Below are 19,461 nucleotides of genomic sequence, written 5' to 3' on the forward strand. Positions count from 1 at the left end.
GCATGCTGGGAAGTGGTCGTCTGCTAAAATTACGACTGCTGAATTTCTAAAATAAGTATTATCTTCGAAAAAAAATTCAAAGAATACTATCAGAATAGCAAACAGTTTGGATCCTGATGAGACGCCACGCTTTGTGGCGTCTCATCTGGATCCAAACTGTTTGCAAAGGCCTTTGCAATTCGGTTCCAGCGCTGAAAGAGTTAACCTTCACGGTTGTGTTCTCGATATTCTTTGTGTTACCCAAATACATTCACGTAGTTTATTTTTACTTTAATTGACAATTGATGAGTTACATTGGTGAATTCAACCGTCCTGTCGAACCTATATAAATGCACACAAAACTGTCTCACTTGAAGATGTATACAGGAGGTAAATTATTAACGATTCCTTAGTGTATAGGGTTAACAATCGTTTAACAACAGAAAAATTATAACACTTTTTAGAAGACATACAGGCAGCGAAATAACGGTCTTTAAAATTTGAAACAAAACCTGTAACAAAATTTGCAAAAAATATGAATTTCAAAGTACAAAGCACATTCTTAAAAAACATTAAGATAAACAAGACTTCACCAACGACGTTATTACAAGAATATATAACAATACCTAGTCGTGAACTAGTTCATTTAAAATTCAGATTCGCTAAGGCGAGCGAATATTCTGACATTCAATACAAAATATTGATTTGAATATTAGAAATACGAGCTTATATATCATGAGGCCTTTATTAACATTGATCATTCTTAACACAGTTCCTTTCACTTTTTTTATAAAACAGCATGGGTAATAGTAATAATAGTGTTATATACAAGGAACACATTTTTACAATTATGAGCATTATCATAATGTTCGTAATTTTAAAATCCGTTTAAAACTGTTTTATGCAACCTGTTTGCATACTATTTTAAATTTTGTAGCCAAAACATACTGAATCAAAATAGCGTTTTTATATAGCAAATGTGCTTTCTCAACCTTAGTTCAAACCGTGTTGGCATCAAATTAAGGTATTCGAACTAAGTTTAGTTGACTGCACAATGCGTTGCTACAGTGCACGATTTAAGAAGATGCGATCTTCATTCCCACTAAAGGCGTTTTTCTAAATAAATTAGTGTTACTAACAAAATATATGCATGCAGGATAAACATGGGCCGTGCTCTGTAAAAACAAAGATAAATGCATGTGCGTTAAGTGTCTTCCCATATTAGCCTGTGCAGTCCACACAGTGCAGTCCACACAGTGCAGTCCACACAGTGCAGTCCACACAGTGCAGTCCACACAGTGCAGTCCACACAGTGCAGTCCACACAGTGCAGTCCACACAGTGCAGTCCACACAGTGCAGTCCACACAGTGCAGTCCACACAGTGCAGTCCACACAGTGCAGTCCACACAGTGCAGTCCACACAGGCTAATAAGGGACGGCTCTTTCCGCTTTCATGATATTTTTCGTTTCAAGAAAGTCTCTTTGTAGCAAATATCAATTTAAGGCGGAAAGTGTCGTCCTTGATTAGCCTGTGCGGATTGCACATTCAGTCTAATCGTTGACGACACTTAACGCACATGAATAAACCCCATTTTCTCATATGTATTGTTTTATCAATTATGTGACTTTAGTTTGGGGAATATCCGTCGATATCACCCTTACATCCTATCTCCTAATTTTCCAATTAAAACAAAGTTTAGTGTAAAATATTCATGCCATACGTTCATATAAGTAGTATATAAGTAGTCTCCTTTTTCTTCTTTTGTCGCGTTTGAAATTGTGTAATGAATCACCATAACCTTAAACAACAAGTTATGGTTTGTTTACATAATTTGCTATGTGTAGTTGTACATAATTTGCTATGTGTAGTTGTACATAATTTGCTATGTGTAGTTGTACATATTTGCTATGTGTAGTTGTACATAATTTGCTATGTGTAGTTGTTCTTTTGCGAACAGATTAATACGCCTTACTTCAGAAACAACGAATACGAGGTTACCTCCCATTTGCGATTAACTGTAAATTTTGAGTCTAGTGGCGAACGGTTACTTCAAAGTATTTCAAGATATCCCCTTTAGAATATCTACTATCTCCCCAAAACACTGTTCTTACGCTACAGCAGTTTCGAATCTATTTCTAACAGTGGTGTGAGGGGTTGCGTGGGTTTATGTGTGTTCGCACACGTGTGTCATGTGTGTGTGCATGTATGAGATGCTGCGTTATGAGAGCACATAGATTTTTGTCCCTGTGCTTCTGTCCTATTCTCTTACAAGACTCACGAGGATTGGTATTTATTTTCAATTGAATATGTTGCGATTTCCATGTATTTGCTGTAGTTTGGTTTAGTGACAGGCTTATCAGAAGCCCGCTTTGACTCCCTTATTGAGCGAGTCCCATTTCCAGATATCCACTGACAAAATCGTTTCGCTGATGGCTATGTTTAAATAATGCAAACTTGTTTTGACTTATTTTAACAGCTCATCTTTATATGTATATAGGTTTTTAATTCTATCCAATACGCCATAGTAGGCACACGAGGACAACATAAATTCACAATAAAATTAACAACAACGTAGGCAAAGCAAAATGCAAAAAAAAATAAAATAAATAAAGATAATAATACACACGAACGCCCATACGCATACACCCACACTCACACACGCGCACACGAATACACCCGCTCCCATACACACATGCCCACACTCACAAGTAAACTTAACATACATAAAACGTTCATGGACAACACAAAAATCATGAAAACAAGCGGAGAAGCCCATTATGAGTGATAAACAATTATAATCGAAAAATACATTACAAAATAATAATAATCCAATATTTTCTGAAATGAGCTTAAAGGGATCTTTTCACGCTTTGGTAAATTGACAAAATTGAAAAAAGTTGTTTCAGATTCGTAAGTTTTCGTTTTAGTTATGATATTTGTGAGGAAACAGTAATACTGAACATTAACCATGCTCTAATATAGCCATTATATGCATCTTTTGACGATTTTAAAACCTAAAAATTATAAAGCGTTGCAACGCGAAACGATTGAATAATTTGGAGAGTTCTGTTTTTGTCGTTAAATTTTGTGAAACTACGAAGATTACTTATATAAGGTATAAAATACGTCAAGAATGTGTACTCGGCGGAATAGCTCAGTAGGTTAAAGCGTTTTTACTTCAGGACTCTGGCAGGACTCCAGGGGTCACTGGTTCGAAACCTGCTCCGGGCAATGTTCTTTTCCTTTTTTTAATTTTTTTCTTGATTTTTTTACTGGAGCTTTTATGATCCAATGTTTACATTTATCAATATAAAGCATTTTATGAATAAGTTAAAAAAATGCCAAAATCTGTGAAAAGGCCCCTTTAAAAGAGGCGATCAAGAAATAATTGCCGATCACAAGTAAACAAAACATACATACAAAGTACATGAACGGAGGAGCCTTTAAAAGATATAATTGCCGATCACTCAGTATGAGTATATTAACGCATCATACTTTTCTGTGTACATTGGATACATGAAAACGTAAGAAAGAACAGTATTATGAACACCAGCAAAACATAGATAAGATACTTTTCATATGAATATTTTAATTACCGGTAAACAGGGTAAGCAACTTAAGCAACAATTCGTAATGAAATATGTCAAGCTATAAATGTATGGAAGCTTTAATTTAATGTTAAGTTAAACAATTCGTAATGAAATATGTCAAGCTATACATGTATAGGAGCTTTAGTTTAATGTTAAGTTAAACAATTCGTAATGAAACACCTGACAAAAATATGTGCCTAATTAAAACCAAAATGGTTAAACCGTATTAAATTAATTTGTAAGATAATGTATTTAAAATCAGTTGTTGAACGATGTCGAAAAGAACCAATTTAAAATCAGTTTTTGTTTCAAAATACATTATTCTTAAACCAGACATAACAATTGGTAACAAATGTGTATTCTTTAAATCATGGTTTGAAAATGGCGTACATTTTGTCGGTGACTTGATGCGCATCGCTGAAAATTTAACCTTGTACAATTATAACGATTTTTGTAAAGTATTTAACTTCAATCCGAACTGCTTACTATTCTTATGAATTATGTATGCAGTTAAAAGGTACATAAAGCTCAAACCCTCTAATGGAACTTGCTTTACAAAGCCTTTTATTCCAAATAGCCTATGGTCTATCTTAGTCAACACAAAAGGTACAAAACCTATGTACGAAATAATTGCCAAAGATGAGTCTTTGCCGATGTGCATAGATAAATGGTCGAATATTTTTTATTTTATTGAAACAAAATATTGGCGACATATTTTTGAAATGCCTTTCTTAATTACACAGGATACGAGTTTGCAGTGGTTTCAGAATAGAATTATACATAGAATCATAGTTACAAACTCTTTTTTTTAAATTAAGAATTGGATATGTAACATCAGCAAACTGCTTTTTTGTCAAACTGGACGTGAAACTATCGAACATTTATTTTGGGAATGTAAGCACGTCAATAAATAAATAGTGGATTTTTTTCTGAATGTACTTATTTTTTTATTTTTTGTATGCCCTCCTTTATAATAGGACATGCAAATACAATTGGACCCTTAAACCTATGTTTAAAATACTAAAATAAACAAAACTAGACCCACTTCAAGCAGCTAAATCATACCTGTCCTTGAATTTTAATGTACTGAAAAAAATTAACTATGTTAATGATATGCGCCAAAGTAATGAATGGGAACTTCTATTACCCCTTTTTCGGTAGGTGTGGTAAAAGAAGTCATGCTTTTATTAATTTTTTCTTTGCCAAATATAGATTGTATTGTTATGTAAAAGTTAATATTGTTAAAATGTACAATTTTGCGTTATATTATGCATTTATTGCTCGTTACCTCTGTACGGTGCGGAGTGGGATGCCCTCGATCCACACACACCTATTGACGAGGAGAATAAAATATATTGAAACGGGAAAGAAAAATATGTTTATTATTAATAAAATCAGTATCCTAAGCTGTGATGTGATCTGATTAGATAAGGTTAATTCAGCTTTCTAAGAAGAGACGAATCAAGGTTTCTAAGAGGATATTATAAACATATTTATCGGGGTATATACATCTTATTCAAATAAATGAGTACTGATATTACTGTGGTCACCGTTGTTGTACCGTGAAACCTTTCTGTCGTCGTTACCTGGAAAGGTTCAGAGTACCATAGCATGTACATTAAAGTGCGTATTTATAAATGTAAAGGGTCCTTCCATGTCTGGGGATGCATTTTGTTAGGACTAAATTAAAAAATTTACTTACAAGACTTAAGAAGGTTTGGACGAATTTTGTATTATTACCACAATAAAAGCTCTTTATTTTTAACTGGCAGTTGTTCAATGTGTGTATCGTTTTCATGAGTGTTGAACCGGAATACCAAAGGAAACCATAGTTGTCCTGTATTGTGACCACTACTAAGCTATCATGTGGAGTGGGCGGAGATTGAACCCTGGTCGCAAAGTTCAAGAGCGCGTGTACAAATAACTGTGCTAACCGGAGAGCCACCCAAAGTATGCATATGCTATAAATATAATATATGGCTGGTGACTTTGAAGAACATGTGATATCACACGAGTCTATTATGGCGTAGGAAAAGGCGATGCTTGCCGAGCCTTTTCATACGCCATATTGGACGAGTCTGACATAATATGATATCTATAGGCACGTACCGTATCTTATATTTATTACGCCACTATTTTTTTTCAAATTGTAATAACTAAACAAAAATAATAAAAAAATCCGAAATATTGAGATATTAACATTAAGGCATATGCAAATGGGAAAGTCTGGTGACAACAATGTGGAAAGATGTTTGTATTGATCATTTAACACGCTAAAATAAAAAGATAAAATCACGAACAATAATACACTACGTCTAGCGCGATTTCTGCCTAAACACAGTCCCACTGTGGACAAGTTTTATTCAGCGTGGACAAGCACCGTGGTCTGAGCGTGGTCCCATCGTGATAGATCGCGGTGACAGTGGGTGAGCACCGCGGACGTTATCGAGAAAACGATCTCGCGGTGATTCGCGGTGATTACATGTAAATGTATAGTTTCTGCATGAAGTTTTAATAAATATTTATTTAAAGAATTGTTTTTGTTAACATTTCGAAATTGTTCTCTCGTTTGTGTACATATAGCTTGCCAATAATTGCATGTTAACATGTTTAATGTACATGTAATTTGATATCAGACTATTTTAGTTATTTCATCTGTCTATTGTTACATGTATTGATTCGAATATTCATTCGGCAGTAATTATTCAATTCAGTGATATTTTAATGAAAACAAATCAGTTGTTATGTTGGCGAGTAACTATGTGTGTACCTGTTTTATAAAGTAACAAGTTCATTTTGTTTATTTCATTTCTAAAGAAAAACGTTCAAATGAATAGTGTGATAAATATTGATGTATTTAATATCAGAACTTTACATATGTATCGAAATCAGTTTGTCGTGTTGGCGAGTGACCATTATGTCTACCGTCTCCCATTTAGAGTTGATTTTATTTGGTATAACACATCTGTCGGCTTGTAATTAGTGTCTGTAAATGCCAAGTGAGAGTTTCATTACTTACCAATTAACGTACCATCAAAATATATCGCCGTCTTAACGAGTAGATGAGATTGTGAATATTTGTTGTGATTGTAATAGAAAATACAGTCAGAAGTGAGAATAGACTTGCAAATACCATCTGTACAGGTATGTTATGTGTAAATGGATGTGAACATCAAATTCTCCACCTTTTATTAGATATAGTTAAATGAAGTAGACATCAAAATTTCCATCATTTTTTTTAAGTAAAAACGATTGTATTCGTATTTTAATACGGGACATGTACAATAACAAATATATGAACATGTATTAAAACACATATTTGTAATATTATGTACTTTAATAAATGTTTATGATATAAATAAAATAATATCGTCATCGTTGTTATTACGTCCTTATTTTCCGAAAAACATATTCTTGGTCGTACCTGAAATGAAGAAGTTAAACAGTTTTTAAAAAGCTCGATGTGGTATTATGACTGGTTCAATTTACCGCGATTTCTTATCAACATTTCTTTTCGAGACTATACATATTCTATATACATGTACATTTTATTAAACAATGATTAACATGATCATCTATCAAATCGAAGATTTTTATGTTTTACTTAATGATATGCATATTAATATTGTGATAAATATCGATATACATATTATAAGTAAATCAATAGTGATCATCATGTTAAGATTCTTCGTAAACGTTGTTAACATTAGTATCGATATAAACTTGTTATAGACAAGGCACATGTATACAAATAATTACTCGCCGACAAAACGAATGATCTTGTCGCATGACTATGATATTAAAATATCACTAAATTGAATACTTACTGCCTATGTCTCGAAATTACACATGTATTCTAAGCAAAACATTTCAAAATAGAAACAGGAAATTACGAAAATAGTCTGATATAAAATTACACGCAGCAACTTTTAATGAAATTGTTGGCGAGCTATATATGTACACGAAGGAGCAAGCATTTTCGAAACGCTAACAAAAACAAATCTGTTAAAAAAAAACAAGTGAAATTTCATGCAAAAAACAATTTAAGCAAAACATGTAGCATGAAACGCATCGATGTAAGACATGTCAACTGATTCTGTAAAGAGGGTAAATATAATATAAAAGAGTGAAACAAATGATTATTTTAATATGAACTATTAAAACACATGAACAATATAAATTTATATGTTTACTAACATGAATCTGTAATTAACCGCAAATTACCGAGGCCGTGGTGGTCCACCGTGATTGCGGAGTTCTTGTCAACATATTTGATCGAGTCTGTCATCGCGATTTTCCACAGCGACATCACTGCTGTTGTAATTTTTAATATTTGACCTCAATTTAGACTGCTTTGTTTGATGCCATCGTTCCGTATAAGGAGAACTTATACTGCCTTGCTATATGAGCTAGCTTTTATAGCGACGCGGTAGAATGTCTGACTGATTTGGAACCGGGAGGTCCCGGGTTCGATCCCCATGGTGGTCGGGGATTTTTCTGGCTGGTTTACATTGAAAGAGCTTGCCCAACAGCAAGGCTGTTGGAAGTGACCTCATTTCACTACACTCCCTCCCCCTTTTAATGTTTCAAGGCCCAGACACGCCCGCTAGAGCATGTCTTGCATCCGCATGGCCCTCTCAGAAACCATTTAACGGCTCAGACCCATACCCGCATTCACAGTTCTTTTTTAGCCTCGACGCCATTAATGTGAAAATACTGAGCTCAAGCCGGGGATTGAACCCACGACCTCCAAAGTGGTAGTCAGACACTTTAACCACGTCGCTTAGTATAAGTATAAGGCAGTATAAGTTCTCCTTATACGGAACCCTGCTACATACACCCCCTCCGATTATGAAATTCTTCCACGAATTTCCTATTGCCATGACATCTGAGGTACGTCTGGCACACATGGTGGGGTTTTTACGTTGGGCGCCAATGTTAACCAGCCAGGAAAATCCCCAAATGAGCATATGTTAATATGTATTATAAACAATGCTAAAATATGGCGCAAATGGTTGATTCTGAAAAGGAATGGGAGTGTTTTAATTTTTAATATCTGAACTCAATTAAGACTGTTTTGATTGATGCCATCGGGGCATGGTGGACATGTGTTATCAGAGCAGGATACCATGTGATCATCATTTCTTAATAAAGACTAGTCAGGTGTGTTGCTCTGCAAAGTCTGCTTGTCAATTATTTCAACAGTTGCAAAAATAAATATCAATTAAACGGTAGGTCCTATCAGTGTCTTTCCACACATCCAAATATGGGAGGGCGGACAGATTTGTATAAAAAGCCAGGTGCAGTGAGAAGCTGGGAGAGAGTAGAATTGAACGTAGAGATGTAAAGATACAAGTAGTGATTGAGAGAGTTGGTGGCAGTTTGAGAGAGAATGGATTTTACCTAGATTGTGAAGACAGTTAACAAATAAACATTATTGGTGTATATATTTATTATCATAGTGTGTAAATAATATGTAGAGTGTATATACTGTGATGTGAAGTTATGAACTTATCCCCTTGAAAATTGTAACACTGCGTTCCACGGTTTTCATCGGTGTATTGCGGTGACGAAAGTAGTTGCCACGCTGGGCTGAATCACGGTGATGCGTGGCGGAAGGCAGAAATCGCGCTATTTAAAACACGTTTTGGATATAAACAAAACAGAAAAAATACTGTTTAATATGCCATGAGATTAAACATAACAAAAATAATGACGTTCTCTAATACACAGACAGCAAACATTAAAATATACAAACGTTTGGGTTCAGAAGTGTTAAATGTAAACGCTCAAACAACACCAAATATGCAATCATACGGATCAAATTCATCACAACACGATGGCATGACTAACAATGGATTTTACATTGTGGAGAAGCATGAGGTCGTCTCGGTCAGGGGTAGACAAACACTTCGAAAAATTGCGTTTAAAACGTAATTGTGCACTAGCTGCATAATAAATTCCTGTATAGCTACCATCAACAGCTAACGGATCTACAAGATCTTATTAGTTTAGAGGAAAATTAGTTAGATGCATTGGTGTCTTGAGTTTAAAATCTGCCATTTATATTTCACTGGCGCATGTGCTATGTCAATTAGTTGATGCAAATGACGACACACAAACTGAAAATAACTTAAAATAGTTAACTAACTAAAAATAATAATAAATAGGCAAATGAAGTCATTCCTATGTTTTCTGGCCTTGGTACATAGGTCACAATACCATATATTTCTATCCGCATTTTTTCAACACGCGGTTTCAACCTCGGCACACAGATTAAGATCAGTTGTAGAATCTCCATCCTGCAGTGTCGGGACCAGAACACGTGCAAGCATGGGTCAGCCAAGGCGTTGAACAAATGAAAGAGGTTAACAAAGATAATTGACTAAAAATGATTCTTCGTAATGTGTAAGAATACAAAAGTAATACCCACTAACATCATTGACAGTGTAATCGATATGATGTAAAACAAAAGCAACACAGTGGATCGACCAGGTGTTCCAAAAATGTCATCAAACCGTCCCGGCCCAACGTTACTTTCCCCATATTTTTTATTCTGAATATTATGAATATGTAAGCTGTGTACGAAACACCAATCACAATCAGACAAAGGACGCCGGTGTGGTGCTTCATGAACGTAAAACAAGAATCCGAAAATTCGTATGAAAAGGGGTCACAGAAATAAATGTTGAGTGTAGAAATGTACGAACCAAAAATGATCAAAACGCATATTGATGCATTTCTCGCGCTGCTGTATGTTATATACAGGATGTAGATCCTGTTGGCGGCAAAAAGGACCAGTCGATCTAGACTCATGAGACCCAATATGACAAATTTTACCGGCAGTAATATTCCATTCGCCGCCTGCAGTAAGCTTTTGGAGATAGCATCGTATAAACTTTGTTCTATTAAGACACACGACGATGTCAGCACGTGACACAGTGTTAGAAAGCGCGAATGAAACCTGCACAGTTTAGGTGTGCGCTTCGCTCGGTGGATGGCATAAAACGCTACAGTGTTAAGAAGGAGCGGCACACTGTTTGCGATTGCAAGCGGCAGATCACTATGAAATCTGATGCCTGAAGAACCGACCTTCGTAAAATTCAATAAAGTTTCAGTTGTATTAACTGTTTCATTATTTTCAAGCATGTTTGACACGGTTTTATGCTTTTATCATTGAACACACACAAACAAAATATCTCTCAAGTTGGAAAACACAGTTTTCGAGAAGATATTCATCCATCGTCTGCGTTTGGAAAATGTCATTTTGGTCCCGAAAATTAAAATAATGGCACTGTGTTTATTGTCAGTCAGTCCATTTCAAGCTTTTACACAATATCTTCAACAAATACTGTGCAGTAATAAACAAATCAAATAATTTTCAAAATGATGTTAATTGATAACATTTAGAAACAAATTCATTTCTATTGATAATGTCGGTAATAAGTCCACATAAATCAAGGACGAATTATCAAATGAGTTTCGCTTGTACACTTCTTTTCGTATATATCTCACGAATTTCAAATTATCACTGTAACAAGGTTCGAGTATTATAAAATATATATCCATCGAAACGAATGACAGGTTGCTATCCATAGATCGCGGTTTATTGGTGCGTCGTGCTGCTCAGCTTAGTAAAGGCGCTATGCGGGTTTAATCGGTCAGGGGTAGAAAAACACTTCGAAATATTGGTGTCGCGTTCTGAGAAAACTGGGCATAATGCATGTGCGTAAAGTGTCATTCCAGATTAGCCTGTAGTCCGCACAGGCTAATCAGGGACGACACTTTCCGCTTTAATGGTATTTTTAGTTTCAATAAAGTCCCTCCTTACCGAAAATCAAGTTAAGGCGGAAAGTGTCGTCCCTGATTAGCCTGTGCGGACTTCACAGGCTAATCTGGGATAACACTTTACGCACATGCATTAAGCCCAGTTTTCTCAGAACGCGTCTCATTGGATCAGAGTCTCAAACGTAATAGTGCACTAGCTGCATAATAATTTCCTGTATATCTACCATCAACAGCTAACGGATCTACAAGATCTTATTTGTTTAGACGAAATTAATTTAGATGCGTTATTTTTTTTAGTTTTAACCGTCTGTTATTTAAATTTCACTTGCGCATGTGCTATGTATATCCGTTGATGCAAAGGACAACACACACACTGAAAATAACTGTCGAGGCAAATGAAGTCATTCCTATATTTTAATCCCTTGTTCCGACGGTCATTACAGTTGCGCACTTGTATCCGCATTCTTGCAAATCAGTGGGGGCATCAGAATGCAACGAGCAGATTTAGAGTATCGCCATCATGCACGTGATCATATCGCTTCACTTCATCTTTTGTATGTTTGTTGTGATCTAGTTTGTCACGTGTTTCTCTGTTTAATAAATCATTAATTTTTGCATGTGCGGATCTTTTGATATATTTTTTATCACGAAAAGTACATGAATTTAGTCTCCTTGATGGATTGTTTTATTTACTGAATATTTAAAACACAATTTGGTACGTGAGTACGATATTTGTGTGCTTCAGTGAAAATAGTTAATTTCCAGTATCACGAGTATAGACCAAATGAATAATCTGCCCAAAACCAATAAATGTTGTTTTTTTTATATTTGGCTTTTACAACATGTTTATGATTAAAATTTAAACACATTTTAATTGAAGAATTTTGCTGGGCAAATGCCGTCATGAGGTAAAAACGACGTCATTGCACAATGAAACTATTGTCGCATAATGGTGTATTTATCTTGTTCGCTATAATGCAAGCCCTGTGGCTACGTCAGTGTTGCTGGGGACCAATTAGTTGTTGACAGCAGATACACGCTTTCAACTGGCTACAGTCCGTTTTGATTTTAGGTCGTGACCCGACTACTTGATAAATGGGTGTTTGTTGTCATGCATGTGCAATTACCAGATAATAAATACGCCCGTATATGCATTTCAATAAATTGGTTTGACCCATCAAGTTGACAAGTTTATGTAACGATACATATATAAACAATGCTTTTTGGCCACTAAAATCAATAAGGATTTAACACATAGGAGGGACGCTAGAGGTTTATCTTCAGGGACCCCTTAGGGGTGGGGTCCTATCAGGATGGATTTGGACGGATTTTGTTATGTCTTGGAAACGTTGATAGTTACTTGGAGAATTACTTGGACTTGAAAATATTGCATTAACAACTAATTTAAATAATTATATGGACCTGGAAACTTTATGTTAACAATTGAATAAAGAGCAAATAACTATGCATCGAGTTTATTTATATATTTGTCACTACGGTACACTATGGACTTTATTGATTCTTTGTATTGTTATATTATAGTGTTTAAACAATAAATTATCGTTGGTATATAAATGATATTTCCCTATATACTACCGAAAAGCCTCAACTAAAGGACAAACGTATACGGCTTTCTCTTTCTGAAAAATCATAAACATAAGTATTAAACACCGATATTCTATGAAATGTGTGTAAGACTAAAATATTATTTTATATGTAGAACTATATCGAATACGTTATAACTATAATCACACAAGTAGAAAATCAAAGTGTAACAGACGGTTAGATCATTTTATCAATTAAGTCCCTAACATCATTAAGGTGAGCAACGCCATTTAAGACGGCTGATTTATTGGAAAAAAGGGACCTATACAAACAAACATAATAAATGTAAATATAAATATTAAAGGGATCTTTTCACGCTTTGGTAAATTGACAAAATTGAAAAAAGTTGTTTCATATTCGCAAATTTTCGTTTTAGTTATGATATTTGTGAGGAAACTGTAATACTGAACATTTACCATGGTCTAATATAGCCATTATATGCATCTTTTGACGATTTTAAAACCTAAAAATTATAAAGCGTTGCAACGCGAAACGATTGAATAATTAGGAGAGTTCTGTTTTTGTCGTTAAATTTTGTGAAACTACGAAGATTGCTTATATAAGGTATAAAATACGTCAAATATGTGTACTCGGCGGAATAGCTCAGTAGGCTAAAGCGTTTTTACTTCAGGACTCTGGCAGGACTCCAGGGGTCACTGGTTCGAAACCTGGTCCGGGCAATGTTCTTTTCCTTTTTTTAATTTTATTCTTGATTTTTTACTGGAGCTTTTACGATCCAATGTTTACATTTATCGATATAAAGCATTTAATATATAAGTTAAAAAAATGCCAAAATCTGTGAAAAGGCCCCTTTAAGAAACACATCAAATTGTAACGCAAAATGTTATTCAAAGAAGCAGATTGTTCTTAAACAACAGAGATTGATATTAGTTTCATCTTGTTATATATATTAGCCCAAACTAAACTTAGTTATATGGTTGAATCATAATAACGATTAATCTACGCCTTGTTTGTTTGTCAAACTGTAAATACATCGCCGACTTAATTGTTGAATATATTTTATTCAACGGACCGTATTTCTTCGAAATCTATAACTTAAAATCTATTACCTGCACGCATTTTATAAGAAATTAATTTTTGGCGGAGTGTGCGGTATGGCTTAATAATTGAATTTTGAATATATAATAAATCACACAAATACTGTTGCGAAATGCGGAGATAACTTTGTGGTAAAAATCGCCGCAAGGTCCGGATGTGGTGTTGGTATATAAAGGCGACCACCGTCGTTTGTGTCTCATGCAGGACAGCACATAAGGTAGTCGTGAAGACTCAGCGATAATCTGTAAATAAACTTTGACATACGCACACGTTTGTGTTTCACTCGTTCGTGTTGATTGTTAATTCAAGTATCACATAGTGGAGCTATTACCTAATAGATGTAATCTTTTTTACATTAATATCGCTTTTGTTACTTTTTATAACACTGCAAAAAGTTAAACCTCTATTCACACTATAGTCACTGTATTATTAATTGTTCTTTATGTATGTGTATCGTCGTTGATTCTTTGAGTGCATTTCAGATGGTCGTGACGTTGTACGAAATGTATTTCAAATCAATAGTCTCTTTTTTAAACAAATCTGCGGGAATTGTGGCATGGTCATTTTGAAGCAATTTGGTTGATTTATAATAATAAGCTATATAACAAGGCAGCAACTGTTTGTATAATAGTCAGATATGAGAATGTTTAGTTTCAGATACTGAAACACGAGGCTCTACATCGTGGTCTAAGAAATGCACGTGCATCATAGTTGTTTTGGTCGCCATCATTTCCATAGCAACCGGTGCACTCATGGGAATCCTCATCGGCACTGTAAGTGGGTTGTTAGATATGAAACTGCTTTAAACAATGCGCGTGGCATTGCATTATGCGCATTTATGTTCCTTTTTTCAAATGGTGGTGTTGCTGCTGCTATTCATTATGATTATTACAACGCATAACTTTAATAAGGTTGACGATTGCTTTTTTTTCTTCTGATGATGATGATTAAGATGGCAGCTTAAGGCGATAATTAATATTTATAATAAAAATTATAAGGATGTGTTGTTGTTGTCGTTGTTGATGATGATGGTGAGGAGGAAGAGGAAGGTAGGAAGAGGACGACGACGATCATGATGATGATGATGATGATGATGATGAAGATGATAATGATTATGAGGACGACGACGGCGACGACGAAGAAGACGACGACGACGACGACGATTATTTTTATTATTATCATTATTATTATTATTACACGCATGATAATTATTGTTATTAGTATTATTATTATACCTATGATGATTAAGATGAGCATGATAATGATGTTTATCAAACACTAAGACGAATTTAAACTAAAAGACACAATACGAATAAAGCATCTGTAGTAAAAATTCTCTTTGAGCTGTACTCCAGCACATTACGAGGCTGTTGTCGATGAGCTGGTGGTCCGCAGAGGGGCGCTCACACTGATCATGGTCAGAGGTCAGGGGCTCATGATTATTGACCATGAACAGGTATGCTTTAGCGGCAGGCGGTGTCATAGGTTGAATACGATTTATGTTCTAATTTAATTCCGCTTCCCGATGTTATGTGTTTTTTTCGTTTAAAAAGGTCCCTTCTGAACGAAAATCCCTTGTATCCAGAAAGTGTTGTCCCTCATAAGACTGTAAAGGCTGATCAGGGACGACACTCTACGCACGTACACAAAGCCCAGTTTTTCCATACGGAGGCTCAAATATAATTCTTATTTGTATATTTAAAGCATTCATCACATCATGTTACATAGAGAATAATAGGTTAGTGTTGATTATAGATCAGGTTTATCATGCGAGGCTTAGAAAACAAAAAGCACGAGCCTTGGCGAGTGCTTTTTCGTTTTCGTGCCGAGCATGATAAACCTGATCTATAATCAACACTGACCTATTATTCTATTTATCCCACTTTTTATTCAGTAAACTTTTTTTATTTAAACAAAATAAGTTTTCACGAGTGTTTGTCGTACTTTGATAATGACTGTAGTGTAACCAAGGTCAGTGTATTACTCCGCGTTCCAAAAATAACCGCTGATCAAATAATCATTTTTTTAAATCAGAATATCGTTCTGTAACAAAGTGTCGAGCGTTATTAATTACAATTTTAATCATATTGAATTGCAAATCTTTAAGTTTTATGATATCAATATGACATTAAGTTGTTATATACAAGGAACTACATTTGTTTACAACGTAGCCTAACACCACACACAATTCACTTTCGATATCAAACTATCGAGTCGATCCCGAGGTGCACATTATTTGCTTCTTTGTTATAATATGTGGTTATTTCGTGACGAAATAACAAAGATTACTTGGATTTAAGCTAATTATATACATTAACATTTTGAATGTTGAAAGTGGCACCAAAGAATTGTGAGGCAAAGTTGTTCGAACGCTGGTGAACCGTGAAGTGACTGGGTGGGGCGAACATCAAGATCAACTTGTTCGACGGTAGACAGTGGTTGTCTAGGCTGCATTTCGGCCATAGTTTCGGTGCATGAAGGTGTACAAGAGGAACTGTTGGATTGTTACATTTACTGGACTGAGCAAGAATGAACACTTTTGCAGCTGTTCAACAGATATGTTGGAATAATTGGTTAAGGACTGGACATTTTTGTGCCCTGTTATTGCCATGGTTTCAGTGGGTGGATATTTGTATTTCGAAATTTTTGGACCAGGAATTTGCGAACTGAGTGGTTCGTTATTCTCTTGTGCTTGAGAAAGCCGGAGTCTTTTGCCATGGCCTTCAGCATCTGACCTAACTTGTTGACACCCAATTGTTGACGCAAGAATCACCGGGATGCAGTGTCATTTGTGCGTATTGCCAGGTTGAAAAGATGCTTTGAAGAAAAATCAGATGGATGCATATCCGAGTACAGCTTGTAAATTAACACAGGATTTCTTGGTCCAGACGATTGTTTTCTACGGTCAAAGGGGAGCAACTCGCACTGACTTCTTCAAAGGGGAGCAACAACAACAGAACCTATTTGCATAGTGTTAAATGTACCTATTACTTGAGGTTTTAATAAAAATAAATGACAAAAAAAAACACGTTTTTTTGCTACTTTCCTTTGTTTTAAGGTCATTAAGATTGACAAACATTTGAGATTGTTTTTATTATTGATGCACTTGGCAAACACAGGTGACGAGTTGCGTGGGAAAAAGTAGTCCCGGTTCGGCAGTTGATGACGTCATTTCGTGCCATTGATTATAGCCTTGCCGTTGATTACAGATGAAATTTAATAAACGGGGCTTTAATCAACCGATTTCGCTGTTAAAGTGGGATAAAATGGAGATAACTTTTTCATGTCCGTTATTTATTGGTGGATACACAACCCTTTGTTGTTCTGGTGTGTGTCTGGAAAACACTTGGACTACCGTCCTGATGTAAAGAGGAATCTATTTCTCAATGAAAATCGTGTCGAATACTTTACATTTGGTAGATCATCTGGTGGTTCACATTTTCAGCGACTGAAAGTGCTCAGCTTTGACAACATGAAAGACGCGTGTTATGTGTCTAAAATCGACCAAGACGACAATGATCTGAACGTAACAGTGAGTATTCATCAACATCACTAGGTTGTGAAAATCGAAGCTTAAGATTCATATGCAGTTTAGGAGAGTAGTATACACATCAGAATATAAAAAAACATATGTATATTGCTCGTTCCTTTCTAGATATAACCTCTTCTCCTGTATAAACAGACACAATTTACCACAAGTGATGCATTTTACTTTAAATTCTAGGTCTTGTCAAACATATAAAGGCAACGTAACTTGGAGATCGGATATTTCCTTAGTAACAGAGTTATTCAAGAATTGCGCCCTAGCAACCCTGTGGATTTTCATAAAATATTTCCAGTCGTCATTTTGATAGGACACTAAAACTTTGTATTAATTGTTACAAAAATTGGTATACATGTGCATGTACTGTTTATTGAACACATGCTCTATAGGACCAATAAACACTGTAGATCTAATTATTATTTTGTGATAAAAATGTCTCGTCCAACATCTAAAATTCACATTTTTTAAATAAAAAAAGCAATATTTGTGTGACGGAATTTCAAAAATATGGAGATGGTTGAATCCAACGGTGAACCTACAGGAAAAGAATGATATGAAGTATTGAAATCATATTCTTTTGATTGGTTCGTTATGTGTAAATTTATGACGATGCATGTTTAATACGAAGTTGTATATGTCCTTTAGTAATTGCTCGCAATTTAAAATGTAGACGTGTTTGCTCTAGAATTGAAACGGTGCTTATGTCAAAGTGTGTTGATTGGATCGACACTTTTCGCACATATATGCACCATACATAGGTTCAGATGGCGTACCCGTCTAATACTGTGATGTACGTGGCCGGGAACCAGTCATTTGAACCGGAAATACTGTCCGGTTTCCTGCAGGGAGTCTGTAAAACAGCTTACTGGATGCAGGTGAATCTAAAAGGTATTTGTAAAATACAAATTGCTGTATAGTAGAACACAAGAGCAATGTCATCATTATTTGTTATCCCGGATCGTACGCCATAATAAAGAGCACATTCTTAAGTGCTTCTATAGGACATATGTCATTAAGAAGGACGCAACAGTTTTGTCTGTGGTGACATTTTTATCATGGGAACTCGCTTTATCAGGTTGGATTCCGTATTGTGAACGCGTTTAAAAAAACTTGCTCTTATTAGGAAAATGAACTCGAGTATCAATAAGCCATTGGCTTTCTATGTAATAAATCTTGTATAAAATTAGGTGTTAAATTATCAATTTGGCTGATGAGATCGAAGGCTATGAACATACATTTGTATATGAATACTGTTTTTGTCGTCCATATAAATTGGCATCACGTTTATTTCCAGGCAAAGGATCACTGACTGCGCGTGCCAATCGGAGCTGTGGTAACTCGTGCATGATGGTATGTACATCTATTTAACTCGCTCTGTGATAATGATAAACTAGTGTTTGTACTTTCAAATGAAAACATGGTAAAAGTCAGTGCCAAGACCTGCCAAATGATCTTAACTACACGAACACAACTCTTGTATAAATAGCATTTTAAGCCTTCTCTTAACTTTTAGCAAGACCTATGTTTTATCAGATTTTAGTGATGCTCACATATAAATTTGTAAATTATCTGTTAATGAGTTCAATTAAAAAAATCCTATATATAATGTGTGTGTGTATATATATATTTATGTATGTATATGTATATATATATATATATATATATAATATGTAATCTCTCATGCTGTTTTAAATTTGTCAACTGGAGCTCATAACCTTAGTATCTGGGTGACTAGTTGATTTTATAGTGTATATGTATATATATATATTAATTAAATAAATAAATAATTAAAACACATGTAGTTTCTAAACAGCATGAGAGATAACATTTATATATATATATATATATGTATATATATATATATATATATATATATATATATATATATATATAT

General features: G+C 34.9%; 1 long non-coding RNA gene across 1 annotated transcript; it reads left to right on the forward strand.

The window, feature by feature from the left end:
• Positions 1–15,751: 15,751 nt before the first annotated feature.
• On the forward strand, positions 15,752–19,175 carry LOC127879350 (uncharacterized). Its single transcript, XR_008049027.1, has 3 exons — positions 15,752–17,555; positions 18,326–18,455; positions 18,862–19,175. It is a non-coding gene; the product is annotated as an uncharacterized LOC127879350 (long non-coding RNA).
• The last annotated feature ends 286 nt before the right edge of the window (positions 19,176–19,461 follow it).

Source organism: Dreissena polymorpha, chromosome 4 (genome assembly GCF_020536995.1).
Source record: "Dreissena polymorpha isolate Duluth1 chromosome 4, UMN_Dpol_1.0, whole genome shotgun sequence".
Lineage (NCBI taxonomy): Eukaryota > Metazoa > Mollusca > Bivalvia > Myida > Dreissenidae > Dreissena > Dreissena polymorpha.